Source organism: Cryptomeria japonica, chromosome 6 (assembly GCF_030272615.1).
Source record: "Cryptomeria japonica chromosome 6, Sugi_1.0, whole genome shotgun sequence".
Classification (NCBI taxonomy): domain Eukaryota; kingdom Viridiplantae; phylum Streptophyta; class Pinopsida; order Cupressales; family Cupressaceae; genus Cryptomeria; species Cryptomeria japonica.
Genome location: NC_081410.1, coordinates 95,653,607 through 95,670,991, shown reverse-complemented (window position 1 = coordinate 95,670,991; position 17,385 = coordinate 95,653,607).

Below are 17,385 nucleotides of genomic sequence, written 5' to 3'. Positions count from 1 at the left end.
AAAAAGAAGAAGAAGTTTGACTTATATTAAGAGAATACTCTAGTTTTAAATTTGAATTCTTTGGATCCCTTTGGAATTTTGACTTTATCTATATTTGTTTCCCTTTTATATGTTTGAAAAAGAACATTTCCTTAAAAAATTTCCACTCTGAAGACCTAAGATCCCATGAAAGGCTATTTTTTGCAATGCAATAAAAAATAGGTAAAAAATTTTGTGACCTCTTTGGGGTGTTTGCCAATTGAACACATAAGACCACTAGCCTTTGAGACCTCCATTGGGCACAAAGAATAGAGAACTCAAAGATCAAGCTTGAACAAACTAAGGCCTTGCTGCTAGAAACGTTCAACAACATTTTAGACTCAAACCAGGCTGCTACAAACTCAAACATGACTAAAAACTACTCAGAAAGAAGAAAGAGATTGCTACTAAAACTTTTGCTCAAGCACTTGGAGGAATACAAATTAGAATAACATGTGATAAACACTTGGAGAAACACTAAAATATGACTAAAACAAGATGTTACAATACCTTATTGAAAAATGAAACCAAACTAATACGTACAAATGTTGAAAGATCACCTCAAAAACAATGCTTGAGATGAATCCCATTGACTGGGATTGGGTCCATCTCTCCATCCAGCTTAGACAACTGAAAAGAATTGTGTTGTTTGCACTCAGAAATAACCTATGGTCCACTCCAAAAAGTGTCAAATTTAGTATGTTTTTCAATTATTCTCTTGAATTTATCCCACTTCAAAACAATATCTCCTTCTTTGAATACTCTTGGGGAGGCTCTCTTATCGAATGATCTATTCTTTGATCTTGGTGTGTTTCCATCTTTTTCATAGCATTATTTCTCACCTCTTCTAACTCAACCAATTGTGCCAATCTTGTTGTCATAGGTTCTTCAATCATGTTGACCTGGTTGACTAGATCAAGGGTTGGAAGTTCAATAGAGATAGGAAACCTTGCCTCTTTCCCATACACAAGAATGTATGGTGGTACTCCCATTGACCTCTTTGGAGTAATCCTATTATCTCACAAGGCTGATTTCAGCTTGGTATGCCAAGCTCTTTGGTTTCCTTCCATAGTTCTTTTGATGATTCTGAGAAGGTTCTTATTGGTGGACTCATCTTGTCCATTGCCTTGAGGATAATAGTTTGAATAATTATTAAGATAAACACCATTTCTAATAGTTGAATCAGATATTCTAGTTCCCATGAAAGCAAGAGCATTATCTAAAACTATTGACTTAGGAACTCCAAACCTTGTTATTAGATCCTCATAAAAATTTAGAACAACTATCTCATTTACCTCTTTAAGTGCCACAACCTCGGTCCATTTTATGAACTAATTAGTGGTTGTGAGAACCCATTTGTGGCCAACACTTGAAGGTGGATTTATGACTCCAATGAAGTCCAAACCCCACTTCATGAAGGGTTATTCTACTTGAATGGGTTGCAATGAAGGAGTTGTTAATTTCTCCTTTCTAGCAAATATGGCACACTCCTTACATTTCCTCACCCATGAGTGTGCATATTTGAACAAATTGGGCCAATAGTAGCCCCACTTTCATGATCTTGAGAGTTGTAGCTCTTGGTGAGAAATGTCTGCCAACTGACCCTTCATGAAACTCATGTAAAACCATATCAACCTAATTAGCTTCTATGAATCTTAACAAAACACCATGAAAGTATTTTGAAAAAAGAGAATACCATTTAAGAGTACATAGGGAATATATTGCAACCTGTAATACCTTCTTTTTGCTCTATCCAAACCATGATGACACTCATCAGTTAGCAAGAAATGTGTCATATCTTGTACCCAAATTGTAGAAGAATTAGGTGTATTACATGAAAATTGTATACACCTAAAAATGGTTTTTAGATAGTTAATTAAATATGCAGTTATTTGATTAATTCCCCTTCCCAATTAATTGAATTCGCAAGCAATTTGATTAATTTCCCCATTCATCTACTTATCAATAAATCTAAGGATTTATTCATTAAGTTCATTCCTTAGTCCCCTTTGATTAATTAATCTAAATTGATTAATCCCCCCCATTAAAATCAATTCTTCTAATCCCTAATTAAAATTAACAAACTCAAGTTTATTGAGATTAATTAGTATTTTCCTATTATTTGAATTTTTAAATTCAAATTCCCCACATGGCTCCTAACTTCTAACCACCTAACCTAACCATCCCTTAACCTAACCCATTCCACCTAATCCTGGGTTAACTAACCCTATCCTATCTTGCACATCCTAACCTCCTATGGTGTGGATATTCTCTCCTTAAGACACATGGCACTTTTGCCACAGAGATGACAAGTGTCCCTTCCTCCAACCTCTTCTCCAACTTCCTCAATCTTGGCCCTTGATATCTTTAGATCAAATCTGGACTGTCGATTCCTGCCACCTCAGCTTTAGCCTTGGAATTCCTATAAATATCCCCCATTTTGGAGCAATAAGGATCCCTTGCATTCATGTTCTTAGCATCATTACTATAGGCAATTTGTATTTCAATTATCTAGTAATTAGTTTTTGGATTAATCATAGCATGTTAATCTAGTTTCTTAGATCATGTATTTCATATCATTTTCATAATCAATCATGATCAAATAGCTACTCAACTCTTGAGTTGCCACTTTGGAGGTCATTGTTCCGCTAAGAGCCAACCAATCCAACATCTTCAAGGTCCTCAAGAATAGAGTAAAATGGGACATTTCAAGGAAGGCTTAATGGTTTGCAATATTTAATTTACTTTTCAATTAAGATTTTCATTTATGTTTTATTGTCTCATTATATGTGTATGCATTTCTATTTACCACATTTTTAGCATCACAAAAATTACTCATGTTTAATCAAAATAAATGAATAAACCACCAATATTCAATTCTAATTAAGAAATTCCATAAATGACAATAGAATATAATCAAATTAACAAAATAATGATAATATAATCAAAACCCCCTTGTTGATTCAAATCATGGCTTTCATTGCTCTTTTGCATTATCGTGGTTGTGTGGCTCTCAGTGTTGCATGTTGGGATTCCTACATAATATTGACACAATAATTTCGAGGATAGTGGTTCTTGAAATTGAAGGAATGAAGTTGAATTTATAGATTTTGGGAGGAGATTGATTGAGAGGTGGAAATAAAGTGAGCTAAAAAGCTGATTGATAGTTGAATTGAATTGATTGAGAGATAAACTCATTTGATTGATGAGTTGAATGAATAGATTTATCAGATGACTAGATGGATTGGAGAGATATCTGAGTAGATTGAAGAAATAACTAATTTGATTGATATGTTCCAAAAAGCTACTTTGGAGTTAGAAAAGGTGATTGAGGAGTTAACTGGTGAGATGACTGGATTGATTAACTAGTCAGGATTTTAGCATGTGCTATAGGAAATTGATTTGAAATTCAATTTTGATTTCCATTTGAGTTGAATTTAGATTTTCAAAACCATGAAATGAAACGCACATTTATTTGAAATTAGACAAAATTAGAATTTGGGGATTTTGGATTTTTGAATTAGAAAATAATGAATTAGATAATTAAATAATTTAAAGAATCTATTCAGTTATTAGAAATTTAATTTAATTAAATAATTAAGATTATTAATTAAAGGTATTAGAAAGGGGATTAATTGATTAGGAATAGAAATTGAATAACTAGTAATGTGGATTTGATGAGATATTTCAATTTAGAAGAATAAAAAATTAGTTTAATTAAATAATTAAAGAATTATTTAACTAATAAAGACAAATAATTGATGTGTTATTGATGAGACATTTTAGGTGTCTACACTTTCCCCTCTTTGAGACATCAAGGCATGTAACATGGGAAATTATTGATGGTTGTAGTGCCTACTGTTGGTTTGATGATGATGGTAATGGATGACTTCACGTGTTGTCATAGATGGCACATGTATACACACACATATGCTCACATTGTCTTAGTCATCTTAGTTAAGACAAACCGGTATTACTCCAAAGTCATTGTATTGCAAAACCAGTATTATATGTATAGTAAAGTCCAAACAGTTTTTGAGGGTGTCTAACCAGTATATGTAGACAATCGGTATAGTAGGGAATGGCATGACACTAGCTTGGAGATTCAGCGAAGATCTTCAAAGAAGCAACTAAACGACAATTAGTCTATAAGTTGGAAGAGATTAACTCTTAACCGGTATCAGTGTTCCAATTGGTTTCACTGATTGTGTGATGAGTTATCACCGGTCGTTATGAGTTATCCCTAACCGACAGATTTGGTGGCAATCTGTGACGAGTTATGTTAAATTGTCTAGATACACTGCACCTAGGAAATTGTGATATGATTCTTGAGCTGACATGAAATCTAATGTCTATATAATGACATTATGATGAACTATTTTTATGATGCAAGATAAAAGTGTTAAGTTGTTGCGATTTATTGAAGGCGTAGTGTAATAACCCACCAAAATTGATCCAAAAAAAATTGAGTATATATTTTTTTTTCCTTTATTATGTTTTATTCAATTGCATACTCTGGGCATCCATCCAATTAGGATTAGGCATTCATCCATTCGGGATGAGCTTCTAACCATACGGGTTAGGCAATTGTCCATACGGGACGTAAATTCCATCTATCCAATACGGGATAGGCATCTACCCATACGGGGTAGGCATCCATCCAAACGGGATAGGAGATGCTCTGGCCAGAGACTTAGACTCATCGGGACCATTCGGGTCCTGAGCCACTCACTAAGTACTACATTCTTCTAACAGAATGCACCGAGGTCGCCGTCCTTAGGAGTAATTTAAAAATAACACAAGCTTGAATTCTGCCTCGGAATTTGGCTTAAAGCCTCGGGAAGTCAAGCGAATCCATATGGGATTCCTTCCGAGTATGTATTGAATTAAATTGATTGTCTTATTTTCATTTAGGATTCTTACTTAACCATACCTAGACCCTACCCACGAACGCCTGAGTACGAGGGACAACTCTGTCCCAAGACTGCCTACATACTCGCTTCGGCACGGGATCAAGGCGTAAAGTATGTAGTTCTATTTTCTAATCTATGGTTTGATGTAAACTGATTTGTGGGTACGCAACCCTTTCTAGGGTCAGTGTCCCAGATAGTTTCTCTGCGGTTGCTACCCACGATGGTAGCACTTAAGCGAAGGCTCAAGATGGCCTATTGCTTGTGGCCTAACAAAATATCTAGATCCTAATACTTATCATGAGCGTCACCCAATCGCAAATCACCAATATCCCTTCGAGATGAATAAATAATAATGAAGGTAAATTTCATGAGAGCTTTTAACTTGACCATCCCTAAGAGGGGTTTGCTATGGTTTCTCTCAATGGATGTGAAGTTCATTCAAAAGTTATCTTATTAAATTATCGATCCAAGGGGGATTACCCGCCCCTCGGATTTTAACTTCCAAATGTCCCTTATTACTCCCCGACGACTTATAGGGACGATGCCACAGACGTCGTTAATGCAGCTTTATTAGGCGTTAAGTGCAGTAGTTCAACACGACGGCATTACCCGTAAGCGTGACCCAGAGGCACCGTATATACCGAACGCTGCTAGTTTTGGTTTTCCAACTCCATTTATTTAGTTTTCTAAACTAACATCATGCTTGTATACAATTTAAACTTTAAATACTTTCGAAAAAAAGAGAGAGATATCGTTATTCTACAATTGACATGATAATTGAGAACTTATGAGCAATTGCATGTAGATGATGAATGCGGAATAAAAGCAAGGTAAAATAATATCATTGCACAAAAAATGAAGGAGTGTTTACTCTTATTGTAAGAACAATTAAATATAGAGTTACTAGAAATTTGTTTACACTTTTGGAATTAATCATAAGACTTAAAGATTTAAGTAAGCTCAAGTTTATCACCCAAAAATCAATTAGATCCTCAATGGTTTGGGAAGTCCATTTTTTTTTCCCAATAATATACCATGTGATAATTTCAATTGATCATTAAAACTATTATCAATGAATATCAATATTAATAACTATTACCAATTACATTAATAATAATTATTAACAAGTTATTAATTATTGTTAAAACTTATAATAAAAAAAATAAATCGAAAGTTTATCAATTATTAACATCTAAACTTTAATTACCATCTATTAACAGTTACATTCCATGAAAAAGGGTTTTAAAATATGCAAAGGCGTGGTATTGCGTGCCCAGCGCGCTTAGTGGGAGGGGGGGGGGGCCCACGGTTCCCCCCACTACCCTGCGGCCACTGCCGTAGCAGTGACCGCAGGTTAGTGGAGGGTACCGTAACGGTACCGCTCCCCTACCTGCAGAGTTATTACTCCGCCTGCGGCCGAAGTCCATGCAACGTACCGCGTGGTAATCATAGTTTCTCACATACGATGGGGTTTTTTTTTTGAAACGTTTCGTATGTATATATATATATATATATATATATATATATATATATATATATATATATATATATATATATATATATATATATATACGTACGGTTTCATTCATTCATTTTATCTTATTATTATTTTATCTTCTCCAGGTTAATTTAGATAGATAGAGAGTAGATTTAACTTCAAAAATAAATTAAAATATTAAGTAGTAATGGGGTTCATTCTCAGGAATAATTAACCCAGAGGGATTAACAATCCAGGGAGAATAACTTGATCCCAGCATAGTGCAAAGGATTGAAACCCAGATGAGCAACTAAGGGTAATTCATTTTTTTTGTTTCCACATAGAGATTAAAATATCCCAGAGAGTAAATCATTTCCAGCCATGAAAGGTAGATGGATTTATGCAGGCTTATGATTGTATTTCATTGGTATGATTTCAATCTTAAATTTACAGGGATGAATTTATTCCTACAGGAGGATTTTATTTATTCAAAACAAGATTTTGTTCATAGAAATGAATATTTTAATTCTACAGCAAAAACAACATTTTGATTATTCAAACTAACAAAATCCAAACTACAGCAAGCAAATTGATAGATAATTTTTTTTTTATTAACAATATCAATCTACAGCAAGAAATTGAAAGACATTATTTTAAATCTGCAAGCTAACAGTATCCAATCTACAGCAAGAAATTGAAGGATAATAATATTATTTAACAGTATCCAAATCAGAAATTGAAAAAAAACAATAATTTAATTCTTCAACTCATCCACTATAAACAGATTTTCAACTAAGTTTAGCAATATATATTAACCCTTGGTCTAACAAATTTTTTTTTTTTTTACAAATGAATCTAAAAAAAATCTGAAACTAAATTTCTTATCAAGACTCAAAAAAAAAAAAAAAAACAATTAATCTAGTTCTCATCAAATGATTTCAAACTAATTCTTTCAAAAATCTGAAACAAAGAATCTCATTCTCATCAAATGATTCTAATTACCTACTTCTTATAAAATTTGAAACTAATTCTTTCTAGAATCTGAAAACAAATGAATCTCATTCTAACAATTTAATCAAATCTAATTGCAACAAAATAAGAGGCATGAAAACTAAATTTGAAGAACCTGGGTGCTTGGAGATGGTGTAGAATCCTCTATGAATCTTCCTTGATCCTCCAAACTTGAAGAGAAATCCTCCCAAAACAAAATCTTGAATACAAAGGAAAATTTTTACTTGCAGAATTTCTTATGGAATAGCCAACACTTATTTTTGAAACTTGTACCTCTTTTATAAAAGAATTTTCAATTTCCCACTACCTAATTATTAATTGAAAAAAAAGAGATTCTCTCCCAATTTGGCCTCCATGCAAATTGATTAGGCTTAGTGGGAGGAGTTACATGCAAGGAGGTGGAGAAGCCTCTAGAAGCTTCTTATTCCTCCTACAACATGTGCCTTAATTTGGGTGAGGGAAATTAAATAACAAATTAAAAATACATGTACTTTCCATGTGTGTGTGGTTTATTATTTTTATTCCCTTACAATATTCATTCAATAATTTATCGAAGGAACATAATAGAGTTTTGTATTTAAATAAAAAAGGTGATAAAGGAGGGTTGTGACATCCTCCCCCCCTTAATCTGTGCATCGTCCCGATGCACTTATTAAATGCATTCAAAAGAGTTTATAGTTCATGTTCAAAACAAAAAAGGAAATAGCTGCTGCATCTCCTTAGTATCCTCCCACGTGGCATTCTTTTTGTCATACTGGTCCCATTGCACTTTGCATTGATCAACCTCTCTGTTGCGCAACTGGCACTGGCGCCTCTCCAAGATTCTGAATGGCTCTATCATTATTCCCCCCATTTCTTGGACCTGCAAAGCATCCCAATTCAAAATGTGTTTCTCATCAGGTACATACTTCTTAAGAAGAGATACATGGAAGACATCATGGATTCGGCTCAATTGGGGAGGTAAGGCCAACCGATAAGCAACTGGATTAATTCTTTCCAATATTTCAAAAGGTCCGACATAACGAGGTGCAAGCTTAGTCTTTTTCCCAAATCTTATGGAACTCTTGTGTGGCCTAACCCTTAGGAAGACTTTCTCTCCTACCTCAAACTCCCTTGGTGTTCTGTTTTTATCTGCATAACTTTTCTGCCTATCCGAGGCTTCCTTCAATCTTTGCCTAATTTCCTTAGTTTTCCTTTCCATTTCTTTCAACATATCTGGCCCTATAATCACTCTATCTTCAAGACTATCCCAACTCAAAGGTGTTCGACATGGTCTACCATACAAAGCTTCAAAAGGTGCCATTCCCAAAGATGTTTGATATGTATTATTGTAGGCAAACTCTACCAAAGGTAGGTACTCTTCCCATTTTCTCTGTTGGTCCATGTAGTACATGCGAAGCAGGTCTTCCATAATCTGATTTGTCCTTTTTGTCTGACCGTCGGTTTCCGGATGGTATGTGGTGCTAAAATTTAGTTGAGTTCCTAGAGCTGATTGAAGAGTGGTCCAAAACCTGGAAGTGAATCTTGCATCTCTGTCTGATATGATTTTCTCTGGTATTCCGTGCAACCTAACTATCTCCTTAACGAAGCGTCTAGCCAAGGTGGGTGCATCATCCGTCAGATTTCCTGGTATAAAGTGTGCCACCTTAGTGAGTTTGTCAATTACCACCATTATTGCATCATGCCTAGAAGGTGACATGGGTAACCCTTGTACAAAATCCATGCTAATAACTTGCCACTTGTGTTGAGGTACATCGTGCAATTGTAACAATCCAGCTGGGTGTCTATGTTCTGCCTTTACTCTTTGACACTCCAAACATTTAGCTACATACTTGACAATATCGCTTTTCAACCCTTGCCAGAAGTATAATTTCCTTAGATCTGCATAAAGTTTGTTAACTCCTGGGTGGCCTGAATAAGGGGCATTGTGAGCCTCCGACAAGATTACTTCCCTTAAATTCCCTGAGTTAGGAATATAGATTCTATTCTTGTATCTGAGCAACCCATCTTCATCAAATGTGTACCCTTCGACCTTAGGATCGGTCGGGTTGTGTCTTATAGTTAATTTGACTTGCTCATACCATGGGTCATGTCCTTGTTCATCCATTACTTGCCTTTTGAAAGAGGTTTTGAAGGTTTCTATAGTCATCAAGTGTCTCCTCCTACTTAAGGCATCTGCCACCCTATTTTCTTTTCCCTTAATATATTCGATTTCAAAATCATATTCACTTAGAAACTCTAACCACCTTCTTTGTCTGGCATTTAAGTGAGGTTGGGTAAAGATGTATTTTAGTCCTTGGTTATCCGACTTAAGCTCAAAGGGCTTCCCTAGTAAGAAGTGTCTCCACTTTTGCAGGGCATGCACAATTGCTGCCAACTCTAAGTCGTGGGGTGCATAATTGACTTCATGAGTCTTTAGCTTCCTAGATTCTTAAGCCACTACCCCTTCATCTTGGACAAGTACTCCTCCTAACCCTTCAATAGAAGCATCTGTTACAACTATGAAGTGTCCATTTGGGTCTGGTACCTTTAGAATGGGTGCTGAAGTTAGTTTCCCCTTCAAGATTTGAAATGCCTTGTCACTTTGCTCGGTCCATACAAACCTTTTTCCCTTCCTTTGCAACGAGGTGATGGGGTTTGCTATCTTAGAGAATCCTTCCACAAACCTCCTATAATAACCTGCTAGCCCCATAAAGCTTCTTACCTCTGAAACATTCTTAGGGATTGGCCATTCTACTATCGCCTTTATTTTATCTGGGTCGACTGCTATTCCTTCCTTTGATATTATATGCCCAAGATAGTGAATCTTTTCCTCAAAGAAAGCACATTTGGACAATTTTCCCTATAACTTATGTTCTCTCAATCTTTGCAAAACAATTTGTAGGTGCGCTAAATGTTCCTCTTCATTTCTAGAGTAAATCAATATGTCATCCAAAAATACCAAAACAAACTTATCCAAGTAGTCATGGAATACACTATTCATCAAGTTCATGAATGCAGCTGGGGCGTTAGTTACTCCAAAAGGAACTACTGTGAATTCATAATGTCCATATCTCGTCCTGAAAGCTGTCTTCGGAATGTCTTCTTCCTTAATTCTGAGTTGATGATACCCTGACCGAAGATCTATCTTTGAGAAAACTGTCGCTCCTTTCATTTGGTCAAAAAGGTCCTCTATGCGAGGTAAGGGGTACCTATTCTTTATGGTGACTTTGTTCAACATCCTATAGTCGATGCATAGCCTTAAGGTTCCATCCTTCTTCTTAACAAATAAAACTGGCGCTCCCCATGGTGATACACTTGGCCTTATTAATCCTTTAGCTAAGAGTTCCTCTAATTGCATTTTGAGCTCTTGTAATTCGGTTGTGTTCATCCGGTAAGGTGCCTTTGATACTGGTTCAGCTCCTGGGAGTACTTCGATAGAAAAGTCAAACTTTCTCTTAGGGGGTAAACCGGGTAATTCTTCTGGAAAAACATCCTTAAACTCCTTTAAGAAAGGGGTATTTTCAAATGTTGGTGTATTTTCCTCCTTTCCTTCATCAATTTCGACCATAAAGATTTGTCCTCCTCTCCTCCTTTCCTTCTTTAATTGCATTGCTGAGATAGTTTCTATATTAATGGGTTTAAACTTTCCTTGGATTTTGACCCTTTTCCCCCCATCATCCAAACATTCAACAACTTTGCTATAACAATCTACATTAGCTTGATGGTCTACTAACCAACTCATTCCCATAATTACATCATATAATCCTAAGGGTGCCACATAGAGATCTACCCTTGTTTCGAACTCAGGGAATTGTACCCTTGCCCTTGGTAAACACTTAGTTACTTCTCTAGTTGCCTTATCCCCATATTGAACCGTCCATGATGACTCCATTTGATTAACTTTTAATGCACATTTGTTCACTAATTCAGGTGAGATGAAACATTCAGTTGACCCAGTGTCAATTAGAATTGATATTGGTTGTTCAAATAGTGTACCTGTAGTTTCCATGGGAACATTCTGGTATCTTCTTCTTTGGTTCCTAACTGCTGCATGAATCCTCTGTTGGGACCCTTGTTGGGGTTGATTGGCTCTAATTTGTCCTTGCATCCTGGGGGAATCTCTAGCAAAATGATTTTCCCCGCACATAAAGCATCCGCCTAGAGGACCTCTCCTACCTTGATTTCTAGGGGGATCGTTCCTTGTTTCATTTCCCCTGGGTGGATAAGTTATCCTGTTCTGCTGGTCATTCCTGTTATAGTTGCCCCTGTTATCATTGCCCCTGTTATTATTGCCCCTGTTGTTATTGCCCCTGTTATTATCATTTCCATTCCTCTGATATTGGTTAGGCGGTGGTCTCCTTTCGGAAGAGTTATTCCTTTGACCCTTGTTGAAATTAGTGTTTCCATTGAATTCTTGCTTCCTTTTAAATGAGTGGTTCCCATTATAGTTTCGTCCTGCTAGTGTTTGAATCTTCCTCTCTTGCCTTAGGGACTTTTCAAGTACTTCATTCATATTTCTGGGTCCATGCATATCAACCTCTGCCCCTATGTTGGTATTCAGTCCCAAAATGAATTTCCTTGCTTGGCCTTCTTCATCCTTTTGGTACATAGGCACATATTTAAGCAACTTGGTGAACTTATCCCAGTATTGTTGAATGGATAGGGACCCTTGACGTAGATTATGGAATTCCATCACTTTCTCATCAAAGAACAATTGAGGGAGCCACCTATCTCGAAAATGGTGAACAAATTGATCCCATGTGATCGTATCCCTGTTATACCCATTTTGTTCCTTGGTGTTGGTCCACCAACTAGCCGCCTCCCCTGTGAGTTGATAGGAGCCCCATAAAGCCTTGGTTGTTTCGCTAAAATCTCTTAGCTCGAAATATTTTTCCATTTCATTTAGCCAATTCTCAGCCCCTTCACCAATCTGCCTCCCATCGAACTTAGGAGGGGTGATTTTCTTCAAATCCTTGGAGAGTTCCAATATGTTATTTTCCTTCCCATTACCCATCACATTTCCTTGATTGCTACCAGGGTTTCCATTCTCGGTACCACTTCTGTTCTCATAGTCATTCTGCCTTTCCCTAAGGTCCTGCAGTGATTGTTCCAGGAAGTTGATTTTATCTCTTTGTTCGGTTAGAAGGTCGATTATAGCTTGGACCCCATCTCCGTTATTCCCTAGGTTGTGTTGAACCTCTTCATGATCTTCCTCATGGTTCCCTTCATGGTTTTCCTCATGGTTTTCCTCATGGTTTACCTCCCTTTGACTCCTGGTACGTCTTCCATTACCCCTTCCTCTTCCTCTTCCTCTTCCTCTTCCTCTTTCCATTCTAGGTTTTACCTGAAAGTTAAATTATGTAGTTAGTTTTTTTTTTGTAGAATAAAATTTAATTTCTATTATTGTAAAACATTCCCTTAGTTGAATAAATTGAAGTGAGCACAAGGCCTAGATTTGAACCTTTGCTTTGTGGTATCAGAGCAAAGGTTCAAATCTAGGCCTTGTGCTCACTTCAATTTATTCAACTAAGGGAATGTTTTACAATAATAGAAATTAAATTTTATTCTACAAAAAAAAAAACTAACTACATAATTTAACTTTCAGGTAAAACCTAGAATGGCAAGAGGAAGAGGAAGAGGAAGAGGAAGAGGAAGGGGTAATGGAAGACGTACCAGGAGTCAAAGGGAGGTAAACCATGAGGAAAACCATGAGGAAAACCATGAAGGGAACCATGAGGAAGATCATGAAGAGGTTCAACACAACCTAGGGAATAAAGGAGATGGGGTCCAAGCTATAATCGACCTTCTAACCGAACAAAGAGATAAAATCAACTTCCTGGAGCAATCACTGCAGGACCTTAGGGAAAGGCAGAATGACTATGAGAACAGAAGTGGTACCGAGAATGGAAACCCTGGTAGCAATCAAGGAAATGTGACGGGTAATGGGAAGGAAAATAACATATTGGAACTCTCCAAGGATTTGAAGAAAATCACCCCTCCTAAGTTCGATGGGAGGCAGATTGGTGAAGGGGCTGAGAATTGGCTAAATGAAATGGAAAAATATTTCGAGCTAAGAGATTTTAGCGAAACAACCAAGGCTTTATGGGGCTCCTATCAACTCACAGGGGAGGCGGCTAGTTGGTGGACCAACACCAAGGAACAAAATGGGTATAACAGGGATACGATCACATGTAATAACCCACCAAAATTGATCCAAAAAAAATTGAGTATATATATTTTTTTCCTTTATTATGTTTTATTCAATTGCATACTCTGGGCATCCATCCAATTAGGATTAGGCATTCATCCATTCGGGATGAGCTTCTAACCATACGGGTTAGGCAATTGTCCATACGGGACGTAAATTCCATCTATCCAATACGGGATAGGCATCTACCCATACGGGGTAGGCATCCATCCAAACGGGATAGGAGATGCTCTGGCCAGAGACTTAGACTCATCGGGACCATTCGGGTCCTGAGCCACTCACTAAGTACTACATTCTTCTAACAGAATGCACCGAGGTCGCCGTCCTTAGGAGTAATTTAAAAATAACACAAGCTTGAATTCCGCCTCGAAATTTGGCTTAAAGCCTCGGGAAGTCAAGCGAATCCATACGGGATTCCTTCCGAGTATGCATTGAATTAAATTGATTGTCTTATTTTCATTTAGGATTCTTACTTAACCATACCTAGACCCCACCCACGAACGCCTGAGTACGAGGGACAACTCCGTCCCAAGACTGCCTACATACTCGCTTCGGCACGGGATCAAGGCGTAAAGTATGTTGTTCTATTTTCTAATCTATGGTTTGATGTAAACTGATTTGTGGGTACGCAACCCTTTCTAGGGTCAGTGTCCCAGACAGTTTCTCTGCGGTTGCTACCCACGATGGTAGCACTTAAGCGAAGGCTCAAGATGGCCTATTGCTTGTGGCCTAACAAAATATCTAGATCCTAATACTTATCATGAGCATCACCCAATCGCAAATCACCAATATCCCTTCGAGATGAATAAATAATAATGAAGGTAAATTTCATGAGAGCTTTTAACTTGACCATCCCTAAGAGGGGTTTGCTATGGTTTCTCTCAACGGATGTGAAGTTCATTCAAAAGTTATCTTATTAAATTATCGATCCAAGGGGGATTACCCGCCCCTCGGATTTTAACTTCCAAATGTCCGTTATTACTGCCCGACGATTTATAGGGACGATGCCACAGACGTCGTTAATGCAGCTTTATTAGGCGTTAAGTGCAGTAGTTCAACATGATGGCATTACCCGTAAGCATGACCCAGAGGCACCGTATATACCGAACGCTGCTAGTTTTGGTTTTCCAACTCCATTTGTTTAGTTTTCTAAACTAACATCATGCTTGTATACAATTTAAACTTTAAATACTTTCGAAAAAAAGAGAGAGATATCGTTATTCTACAATTGACATGATAATTGAGAACTTATGAGCAATTGCATGTAGATGATGAATGCGGAATAAAAGCAAGGTAAAATAATATCATTGCACAAAAAATGAAGGAGTGTTTACTCTTATTGTAAGAACAATTAAATATAGAGTTACTAGAAATTTGTTTACACTTTTGGAATTAATCATAAGACTTAAAGATTTAAGTAAGCTCAAGTTTATCACCCAAAAATCAATTAGATCCTCAATGGTTTGGGAAGTCCATTTTTTTTTCCCAATAATATACCATGTGATAATTTCAATTGATCATTAAAACTATTATCAATGAATATCAATATTAATAACTATTACCAATTACATTAAGAATAATTATTAACAAGTTATTAATTATTGTTAAAACTTATAATAAAAAAAATAAATCGAAAGTTTATCAATTATTAACATCTAAATTTTAATTACCATCTATTAACAGTTACATTCCACGAAAAAGGGTTTTAAAATATGCAAAGGCGTGGTATTGCGTGCCCAGCGCGCTTAGTGGGAGGGGGGGGGGCCCACGGTTCCCCCCACTACCCTGCGGCCACTGCCGTAGCAGTGACCACAGGTTAGTGGAGGGTACCGTAACGGTACCGCTCCCCTACCTGCAGAGTTATTACTCCGCCTGCGGCCGAAGTCCATGCAACGTACCGCGTGGTAATCACAGTTTCTCACATGCGATGGGGTTTTTTTTTTGAAACGTTTCGTATATATATATATATATATATATATATATATATATATATATATATATATATACGTACGGTTTCATTCATTCATTTTATCTTATTATTATTTTATCTTCTCCAGGTTAATTTTTATATATATATATATATATATACGTACGGTTTCATTCATTCATTTTATCTTCTCTAGGTTAATTTAGATAGATAGAGAGTAGATTTAACTTCAAAAATAAATTAAAATATTAAGTAGTAATGGGGTTCATTCTCAGGAATAATTAACCCAGAGGGATTAACAATCCAGGGAGAATAACTTGATCCCAGCATAGTGCAAAGGATTGAAACCCAGATGAGCAACTAAGGGTAATTCATTTTTTTTGTTTCCACATAGAGATTAAAATATCCCAGAGAGTAAATCATTTCCAGCCATGAAAGGTAGATGGATTTATGCAGGCTTATGATTGTATTTCATTGGTATGATTTCAATCTTAAATTTACAGGGATGAATTTATTCCTACAGGAGGATTTTATTTATTCAAAACAAGATTTTGTTCATAGAAATGAATATTTTAATTCTACAGCAAAAACAACATTTTGATTATTCAAACTGACAAAATCCAAACTACAGCAAGCAAATTGATAGATAATTTTTTTTTTATTAACAGTATCAATCTACAGCAAGAAATTGAAAGACATTATTTTAAATCTGCAAGCTAACAGTATCCAATCTACAGCAAGAAATTGAAGGATAATAATATTATTTAACAGTATCCAAATCAGAAATTGAAAAAAAACAATAATTTAATTCTTCAACTCATCCACTATAAATAGATTTTCAACTAAGTTTAGCAATATATATTAACCCTTGGTCTAACAATTTTTTTTTTTTTTTACAAATGAATCTAAAAAAAATCTGAAACTAAATTTCTTATCAAGACTCAAAAAAAAAAAAAAAACAATTAATCTAGTTCTCATCAAATGATTTCAAACTAATTCTTTCAAAAATCTGAAACAAAGAATCTCATTCTCATCAAATGATTCTAATTACCTACTTCTTATAAAATTTGAAACTAATTCTTTCTAGAATCTGAAAACAAATGAATCTCATTCTAACAATTTAATCAAATCTAATTGCAACAAAATAAGAGGCATGGAAACTAAATTTGAAGAACCTGGGTGCTTGGAGATGGTGTAGAATCCTCTATGAATCTTCCTTGATCCTCCAAACTTGAAGAGAAATCCTCCCAAAACAAAATCTTGACTACAAAGGAAAATTTTTACTTGCAGAATTTCTTATGGAATAGCCAACACTTATTTTTGAAACTTGTACCTCTTTTATAAAAGAATTTTCAATTTCCCACTACCTAATTATTAATTGAAAAAAAAGAGATTCTCTCCCAATTTGGCCTCCATGCAAATTGATTAGGCTTAGTGGGAGGAGTTACATGCAAGGAGGTGGAGAAGCCTCTAGAAGCTTCTTATTCCTCCTACAACATGTGCCTTAATTTGGGTGAGGGAAATTAAATAACAAATTAAAAATATATGTACTTTCCATGTGTGTGTGGTTTATTATTTTTATTCCCTTACAATATTCATTCAATAATTTATCCAAGGAATATAATAGAGTTTTGTATTTAAATAAAAAAGGTGATAAAGGAGGGTTGTGACACGTAGCAGAGTATGTCGGTGATACAATTTTGAGTGAGCAGAAGAGGATCTATTCAAGCAAGTTGTGCTACGTCTAGATCACACCATCTATTGTTTTCTAATCACTACAACAATCAAATCCTCTAACCGGGTAAGCTCTAACAAGCTTCAATGTACAAATCGTTTAACAAGATGATCC